This window comes from Carassius gibelio, chromosome A24, assembly GCF_023724105.1.
Source record: "Carassius gibelio isolate Cgi1373 ecotype wild population from Czech Republic chromosome A24, carGib1.2-hapl.c, whole genome shotgun sequence".
NCBI lineage: Eukaryota > Metazoa > Chordata > Actinopteri > Cypriniformes > Cyprinidae > Carassius > Carassius gibelio.
This window is the reverse complement of record NC_068394.1, coordinates 9,816,962-9,825,355: the sequence shown is the minus strand read 5'-3', so window position 1 is coordinate 9,825,355 and position 8,394 is coordinate 9,816,962. Positions and strand designations below refer to the sequence as shown.

General features: G+C 35.1%; 1 long non-coding RNA gene across 1 annotated transcript; it reads right to left on the bottom strand.

Annotated features, from left to right (window-relative positions):
- Positions 1–4,169: 4,169 nt before the first annotated feature.
- On the bottom strand, positions 4,170–8,385 carry LOC127946340 (uncharacterized). The gene is made up of 3 exons (XR_008151067.1): positions 8,243–8,385; positions 5,707–5,832; positions 4,170–4,332 (listed from the first exon to the last, which is right to left on the bottom strand). It is a non-coding gene; the product is annotated as an uncharacterized LOC127946340 (long non-coding RNA).
- Positions 8,386–8,394: the final 9 nt, after the last annotated feature.

The window sequence follows — 8,394 nt, the reverse complement described above, 5'->3', positions numbered from 1 at the left end:
ACATTTGGACGGAAGGAGCAGTGAAGCATGTTGCTTTGACGTAACACTGCTTTGTGCTGACAGGAGGAGAACACAGAGGAAACACTGAGTACACATTGTGCACACGGAGGAAACCTGATATTCCTGTTCCCAGCAGAGGACAGGCACCACACGAACTCTCACAGATACACTCACTACTCACACAAATAAACACAACACACGCCTTTTTTTTCTGGTGTTACTTAGGTTTTTCTGAGATGGATGCTCAAATCAAATATGTATAGCATACAGGACGTACCCTGGTGATGATACTGTACCTACAACTGTACTTTGAAACACTGCATTTTTCTACCGATGGCCAAAGTGATGATGTAGCAGAAACAGAATTTTACTGTGGATTATGTTTATGACTGCTTTATTCCCTCTTTGACTTGGCAAAACAATTTGTTTTAGTTTAGTGTGTGTATATTTATATATATAAACTAATTAATTATATATATATATATATATATATATATATATATATATATATATATATATATATATATATATATACGAAACATTTTTAAACGTTCAAAAGAAGTTTCATTTCAAATTTAATTAGAAATTATATATATATATACATATATATGTTTGTTTTTTTTGCTGAATAAAACAAAAAGATTGGTCAGTTATGAACTCGTACAATTCAACTTAAATTCTCTGGTATACTAAGTGCACACTTTTTTCTGTTTCTCTCACAACCAATCACAAACACTGTTGCTCTCCCAGCCAATTACAAACAAGATCACAAGTAAACTCAAATGAAAAGTTAACAGTATTCAAATAAAATTATTAATACACAACAGGAGGCAACAACTTTCCATAGACATGTGGTTAATTTCATTACCAGTGAACCCAAGGAACCAAGATGTCTGCATGCTCATAGAATCACGTTGATTTTTTCTCATAAGCAAAGACAAGATTACAAGAAAACTAATGTTGAGTTCACAAGAAAAAATAAGGCAAGAATGCACAGCCGGTTTTCCATTATATCTATAGTTTTTTAGTTTAACATAGTAAGCTTGCAGAGAAACTGTGACAGATAGAATAGCTTTATAGGTATTAAATGTTTCAATCACTCATAAGCATGCCGCTCTGAAAATCGTTCAGACAGAAACGTGCTCAGGCTGAGCATGTGAGTCATGCAGCACCATGTGCAAACAGCTCTCATCTTCCACAACAATCTCAGTGTGTCTCTAGGAAATGCTTACTCTATTGAGCCTTTGCAAATCAGCTTACATACAGTACCACGGCCGGCACACGTGTGCAATGTGCACTCTCACTCATGCACACACGCTTGCAGGCCTGGCCCAGACACACTCTCTGAGAGCCACAGAGACAGGAGGAGGAGTCTCCGCCAGAGTGGATCGGTTCCCATGCACAGTGTGTGTGTGTGTGTGTGTGTGTGTGCAGCAGCCCTCCCAGTCAGCTGGACTTCAGCACGTTTACTGGAGCAGCACACCTGCGTCCTAACAGCTGAGGACCACATCGTTCTACCCCTCTCGTTTCAGGACTGTCACCGCACTGAATTATAAAGCTTATATGCAGTCCGTCCTGCATAGTCATTACTATAAAATCACAAAATAATAACAGCATATATTATAAGAAATGCAGGAAACAGACAAAGTTTTTCCTGCTAGACCTTCCTTCTTTGAAAACTGTATAATTAATAAGATTGGTAACTGGACAATATTTGGAGAAGTTTCTAACATGCTAGCTATTTTTTTTGTTTTTATGGTCATTTATACATATCTATACATGTTTTTTTTTTTTAATGGTAGCAAAAAAACTAAAGCCTGAACTAACTAAAAAAAAAAAAAGTGATTTCTTAATGTTTAGACGTGATTTAAATGTAAAAGGTGTTTAAGTATTAATATTATTGAATATTATAAATTCAGCATTGATATGTATCAAAAAATTTATCAGTTGGATATATTTTATTAGCATATTATGTATATATCACATATAAACTGGTCACTTTGCTGTCTAATTAGGGTTAACAAACTATTAAAAACATTTTGATCATTAAATTAAAGCTGAAATAAAATAAAATATAAATATTAGATGAAAAACGTTAACTTCAGTTAATTGCCAAAGCAACAATTTTTATTTAGTTTCAGTTAAAATAAAAATTACTAACTTAAAAACTACCACTGAACTAAAGCAAACTAAAACTGAGATACAAGTATATTAAAAGTATATATATATATATATATATATATATATATATATATATATATATATATATATATATATATATATATATATATATCACTGAAAAACCCAAACTGGCTAAAAGGTTAGCTTAGCAAGAACAGATAATATATCTTACAGTATAATTTATATTTTATAAATTAGTATTAAGTATTATAAATTATAATTTTTAATAATTAATAAAGCAACTGAGAGATTCATAAACGTGTGCAAATCCATGGTTTAATCATGAATGCTGCTGACACATCTGCCTGGTGTTACACGCGTTCTTCAGCATCAGTTCACATTGTTCAGCAAGTGATCTCAGCATCACACTAGACTTATTATCATCATCAGGGAGATTCAGTGTTATGTCTCCTCTGAGGAATATTCTTGTGCACATGGACACATCATTAATGATGTAACGGTTAAGTCATATCTATTGTCGTGACTGATATCACCACCCCTATGATCTGCACCACCTGAATGTGAAAAGGAATATCATATTGCTTCATTATAGCACTAAGCCCACACTGCTGACCTCACCCAAATATAACGATGATGGCAGCCTGTGTCATTATCTTAATCATCTTCATCATGATCACCATCCTCAGAATAGAAGCTCACAGCATGTACTCGGACACTCTGTTTGCACCACTGCGAGAAATTCACAGCTGTCATTGTCAAGCTCTGCGTTTTCTCGGAATATCTGCCTATCGCCAGACAACACAGCATAATGTCCTCACACTGATCCGGACTTGGTAGCATGCTATTTATTTTCATCAGGCGCTCAGCTTGTTCTGTGCCAGAACTTGTGCGAGCCCGTCCCCAGCGCAGCTGAGGGGAAAAGCTGCGAGATAAGTGAAGAAACGAACCCACAGGAGCAGTGAGTCAGATATGAGTCAAGCCCTGCTCCCCACACAGTCACGATGGTGCTGATCATATCAGGTTTGCCAGCTGACCTTCTGAGGGTGGCATACGAGGTCTGTTATGTCAGGAGACTTGGGTGTTTCTTCAACTATGGGCACTTTTGGTCCTGAGGACTTGAGAATATTATTACACAAACATCCATATATATATATATATATATATATATATATATATATATATATATATATATATATAATACCTTACATTATTATATTATTTATTAATTATAATAAAAATATTCTATATTCAATATTATGTAACCATAGTTGAGAAAAAATGTCATCAGTATAAAAAAATATAGTTTTTATTACTTTTATACCGTGATTTTAAAAACATAGCAAATATAGATTTCTTGGACAAGGGTCAAATAAAATCTAAATATAAAAGGCATCTGAAAAGTATCGAACACAAATGATGGCGCTGTGAAACCAAATTAAGTTAAAATCAAATAAAAATAAGATTAATTTGTTAAATAAAATTGCATTCATTAAATGTAATAATAATTATATATTTGAATAACTGCTACACTCACACTGGTACTTCTACTTCTACTGACTTTTGTCACAGAAGCACTGCTGACCACACAACAAGAGAGAGATGCAAAAAAGAGGAGATCAACACAGGAATTTAAAGAATCTGACTCGTCTGTGCCATAAATACGCATTCACACCAAGAATTCAGGGAATCAGGCAAAAGACAGGGGGAATGGAGACTGGGATCTGCCCACAAAGCTAAGATCAGTTTTGTGGTGAGCAGCTGCCTTGTGCTTCACATGCTGTTAACTGGAGAGGACAATGGGAGGACTTCATTAACGCAATTCACATTGTTGTAATGTGACCAAATTACAGGTTTTTTTTTGCTCTTTTTCTGAGAAGCAAGGCTGCAAAAAAAGGCTCTGCATGTGTGTGCATGAAGAAATTGTGATATACAGTGAGATAAGGAAGAGGAGTTGAGTCAGAGTGCGAGTTTAGGTCAGTAAATATGTGTGTGCATACAGACTGACTGTAAGCACAGGATTACTCACTGTTCTCTGGGCTGCAGCTGGGATTGCTCCACTTCACTGCTTTGGTTGTCGCGGCAACTCAGTGCACGGCACGGGCATGCGGAGGGCACAATGCCAGGTAAAGTGGGGGATGTTGGCATCAGCCTGTGGTTCTTCCAGCTGGCACTGCCAGGAACTCGAATACCCTGCACAGAAGAGCCAACTTTATTCAGACACCATCTTACACTTGTGCGAAATCTGCATAGATGTCATTAAAGGACTTGCAAAACAAAATATATTCCTTAATATTCCCTCAAAGGTCCTCTTTTAAGGTTAAAGTGTGAACACCTCCAATTTACTTACATGCATTAAGACTATTTACAGTATGCTTGCCTAAAACTTTAACATTTCCTTGTTTAACAAAACGTCTAGCTAAGACTGGTTTGCCGGTTTTATCTGGTGTCCGAGTCTGGCCAGAGTTTTCTTAGCGTTGGTATTAGAAACAGTTTTGGCACTTTTCAGTTGGTCAAACTGATCTGTTGGATGGTTTAGAGGTCGTTTTACCACATTTAAGCAGGCTGAGAGACCAGCTGGCTGCCGACTAAGCTAGCTGAACACTAGGTTAGTCAGGATGGGGGAACAGCTTAAACCAGCTAAGACCAGCTTGGCAAGGCTGAAAGAACATCTTAAACCAGCTAAGAGCAACAACACACCCTCTTAGCCTTGGTTAAACAGCTTAAATAGGATAAGTTAGAACATTATTTCCTAGAGAAAACATAACTCTATTTTATTTAGGGTGGAATTTAAAAATAGACTTATTAACTAACCTATTTGAATCCATTTTTGTTGCATATTCAGCTATTTAACACAGTATGTATCAAATTAACACATTTAAAAAATAATAATAATAATAATAATTCAGTGATTCCATAAAGACGGCAGTCTGTTTATCATGTTACCATACAGTAGTCTTGATTTATGGAGCAATCTGCACCACTGAACAAGAGCTCTTTGTCCTCGTGCTTTCTAATGTTCAATCTGATGGGTCTTAACAACGACTCTCTCCTGCCCTCTATTGGTCGATTTGAAGTATTACTACAGTAAACAAAGCAGATCTGTGCGGCCCAGTTTTCATGTTCTTCAATTTTGAACATGTGGTTTTTAAACGTTCCCAAAGTTTTGTCAGATTAATCTGGCCAGAGGAATAACAGAAACTAAATCACAACGTGACAAATAAATATACTAAAATCAACACAAGATAGTTGATTCATTAATTTGTGTTGCTAATGCTTTGTGTATCAAGAACTTACACAAAAACAAGCAAATAGAAATTATTGCTGGATTGTAAGGTCCTACCTTTTTATATTAAACCTGGAGTTAAATATGGCTATGACTATTGAGTTGAACTTATGTTGAACTCATGTAAACGTCTGATGAATTGGGGCACCTTGCAGTCCAGATGGGATGAGAAATCCAGTCACATGAAAGCTGTTCATAACAGCTTATGAAACAGCAGTCTTCATAACAGATTAAAGGATTAGTTCACTTCCAGAATAAAAATGTCCTGTTAATTTACTCACCCCCATGTCATCCAAGATGTTCAAGTCTTTCTTTCTTCAGTCGAAAAGAAATGAAGGTTTTTGAGGTAAATATTCCAGTACTTTTCTCCATATAATGGACTTCAGTGGGACCCAATGGGTTAAAGCCTGAAGGTGCAAATGGCAGACTTGTGTTTATTTGGTTTTTATAACTTTCACAAGAATTTAAAAGACAAGTATTTTCTAATAAATCTATTTATTTTCCTAGCTAGGTTTTTTATACATAAATGCAAATTTCTGTCTATTAAATCCTTTTTTTTTTTGCCTTAAAATCATATATGTTGTGCACAAAGTATGATATTTATGCTTTATTTATAATGCGCTATTGACTAGGTGTGGGGAGTGTGGGATTTAGCAAAGTTTTTATTTTATTTTATTTTATATTTACTAATTTTAATTATATATATATTTTAATTTCTTCTCAAATGTAGTGTTTTTTTTTATATTATTATTTATTTATTACCGCTGGCTTAGTGTATTGTTTTTTCCAGGTTCTTCTTATTGTTGTTATAATCTGATTTAAATTAAAATTATGTCCATTTATCTGTATGTATGTTCAATAATAATAATAAAAAAGCGAACAAGCAAAGAAAGTTAATTGCCCTTTAGCTTTAAAAGGTAAAACAACAATGTCAGATGATTTTGAAGTTGGAGAAGAAAATGAGATTGAGTTTTTCATCCTACCCTACCTTTTTGAACCAGAAAACACAGATGAAGCGCTAAAGACATGAACATCTTTATACATTTTTTTTTTAAATAAATAAAAAACAGTACAGAAATACATATCAAGTATTTAATGAATTAATTTAATACATTTAGAATAATATTCCAAGTAGGATGTCACAACCTGTCATGTAAATGACTATTTTTCGTTTTAGAGCAGTATTAATTAATATTCATTCATTAAATCTTAAAGATGAGATGTTTAGATATTTTACAGTACATATTCACTAAATCATAACATGGATTTCATGCTTCAGCAATAGTTATGTAGTAAACAGATCTACACTCAGTCCTTCGAATCAACACTTAAACACACAGCTGATCTTGGACCAGAGAAGCAGGGTAAATAATACACTGGGGACTCAGGAAAGACGAAACAAATACCTCTCTTTGCCCCATTGACCATGGTAGAGTCTTAGATGGAGACAGACTGTAAGATCAAGGCAGAAACTCAAATCCATTCATTTCCTGGACTGTCAAGAACCACTGAAGTTCATTCAAGTGAGCTGTTCGACACATGACAGCCCCACACACAAACATGAGCATTACAGTCAGAGCACCCATAGCCCATGAACAAGGCATTTCTTTGATTCTGGAATGTAGCAAAGTAATCATTTATCGCTCTCCTGTTGGGTTCTCCAGTGCCACTTCCAGGGTGTAAAAATAGCTTGCACCTCCAATTCAACTGAGACATTTAGCTTAAAATAGGCGACAGAACTAAAGGAAATAATTTGACAGCAAAGTGCAAGCACAGAGAGCAGACAGACTAGTGTTAGTCCAAAGATATATGGCTTTAAAAAAGGTAATTTGTCAAACAGACACAGCAAATGAACTAAGCAGTTCAGGATTAATGACGAACAGTTCCTCGGGTATTATCTCAAAACTATCTTATAGTAATTTAAGAGTGTAAAATCTGCATAAGGAAGATGCAGATGAACTTTGCCTCTAATACAAATCAAGACGTTAAAAACTGATATAAAGTATCAGCTAGGAACTATTTATTTGAACTCAGAAATAATCTTAACATGTTGATGCAAGACAAACTAGTATTCTAAAACAATGTAATCATTCAATGGTTAACGGGTCTTTGAAGAATCCATTCCTAACCTGTTTCCAGAGTGCCTGAAACCAGCCATCAGGTTTTCACTGAAGCACTGAAGCGCAAGAAACAGGGCAACAAGCACAAAGATGTGATTATATCAAATAACATGCAAAAATCTGTCACACTCATTAACAGAACACCGATTATGAACACCATTTAACTTCGGACTAATAGGATAATCTATGCAGTTCTCAACTGGTTTCCCGGTTCCTAATACAGAATCGCACGCAAATTTTAGACACAACAAAATGCTCTTTTTAGGAACGAGATGCCACGCCGACTCTCAGACAGACTCTGAACATAAGTGTCTACAGCAGTCTCTACAAGGGCAAAAGTCAAACGGCAGCTCGACCCTAATAAGAGAAGGCATCAGGGGTCCCAGAGACGTGACCTGGGTCATGGTGGAGTAATACAATCTAACCATCTGTTTAACAACCATCACTGCATGTGATGTAATGATAAATTGCAAAGAAAGCATTTAAAATGAGCTTAGATTAAGATAAGATATAAAGCAATTAAATTGTTAAATCACAGCATTATTGGATTAGAAGAGTATGTGTGTGTGTGTGTGTGTAAAAACACACAAAAAAACAGAACAATGTATCCAAGAAATAATATTTAAGTCAAGGCACTAGGTGAATATATATATATATATATATATATATATATATATATATATATATATATATATACCTCCTTGAATGTGAGAGAATCTCCTGCGGTGACAGACAGCCAGGCTTGATAAACGCTACATTCGTTTTGCACATATTACACAACATATGGGCAGAGACAACATGTAACATTTTGCACATTTCTAAATTAGCAGCCATGTGTTTTATTAAATA